We start from the raw sequence: 1,685 nt of genomic DNA, 5'->3' as shown, positions 1-1,685 counted from the left end.
CCCAACCCCACCAACATCTATATCCCCACCCACAACATCTACACCCCACCCACAACCCCAACCCACCAACATCTACACCCCACCTACAACCCCAACATCTACACCCCACCCACAACCCCAACCCCACCAACAACTACACCCCACCCACAACCCACAACCCCAACAACATCTACACCCCACCCACAACCCCAACCCCAACCCCACAAAACAACTACACCCACCAACAACTACACCCACCAACAACCCAACCCCACCAACAACCCAACCCCACCAACAACTACACCACCCACAACCCCAACCCCAACAACTATAACCCCACAACAACTATAACCCCACAAACAACCACACCCCACCCACAACTACACCCCCAACAGCTAAACCCCACCCACAACCACAACAACCTCACACAACCCAACCCCACCAAAACTACACCCCACAACAACCCCAACCCCACCCAACTAACACCACCAACAATATAACCCCACAACAACCACACCCCACCCACAACTACACCCCACCAACAGCTAAAAACCCACCCACAACCACACAACCTCACCCACAACCCCAACCCCACCAAAAACTCACCCCACCAACAACCCCACCCACCAAACAACTATAACCACCACAACAATTATAACCCCCCAACAACCACACCCCACCTACAACTACACCCCACCAACAAACCACAACCCCACCCTCAACCACAACCCCACCCACAACTACAACGTACCCACAACCACAACCCCACTAACAACTACAACCCCACCCACAACCCCACCAACAACTAACCCCACCAACTACAACCCCACCACAACTACAACCACAACCCCACCCACAAACTACAATCCTACCCACAACCAACACCCTACCAACTACCAACTACCACAACCCACCCACCTACACCCACCAACCCCACCCACAACTACAACCCCACCCACAACCACAACCCTACCAACTACCCCAACTCTACAAACAACTACAACCCCATCAACTACACCCCACCAACCAACTACACCCCACCCACAACTACAACCCCACCCATAACTACACCCCCCACAACTACAACCCCACCCACCCCAACAACAATGCCAACCCCACCAACAACCCCAACCCCACCAACAACTACACCCACCAACAACCCCACTCACAACAGAAACCCCACCAACAACACATTCCCACCCAGAACCCCATCTACAACATACCAACAACTACAACCCAACCTACAACCCACCCCACCCCACCACACCACCCCAAGGAGAGGAGGATGGGAGAGGAGGCTGAGGAGAGGAGGATGGGGAGAGGAGGCTGAAGAGGAGAAGGAAGAGGTGGGGGAAAGGAGAGGGAGGAGGATGGAGGAGAGGAGAGGAGAAAGGAGGGAGGAAAATAGGAGAAGGAGGAGAAAGGAGGAGAGGAGAAAGGAGAGAAAGGGGAGAGGAAAGGAGGAGAAAAGGAGAAAGGAGGAGAGGCAGAAAGGAGGAGAAAGGAGGAGAGGAGAAAGGAGGAGAAAGGAGGAGAGGAGAAAGGAGGAGAAAGGCGGAGAAGAAAGGAGGAGAAAGGAGAGAAGAGGAGAGGAGAAAAGGAGGAGAAAGGAGAAGGAGAAAGGAGGGAAAGGAGGAGAGGAGAAAGGAGAGAAGAGAAAGGAGGAGAGGAGAAGAGGAGAGGGAAAGGAGGAGAAACGAGGAGAG

Source organism: Oncorhynchus kisutch, unplaced genomic scaffold (genome assembly GCF_002021735.2).
Source record: "Oncorhynchus kisutch isolate 150728-3 unplaced genomic scaffold, Okis_V2 Okis05a-Okis16b_hom, whole genome shotgun sequence".
NCBI lineage: Eukaryota > Metazoa > Chordata > Actinopteri > Salmoniformes > Salmonidae > Oncorhynchus > Oncorhynchus kisutch.
This window is presented reverse-complemented; position numbering follows the sequence as displayed.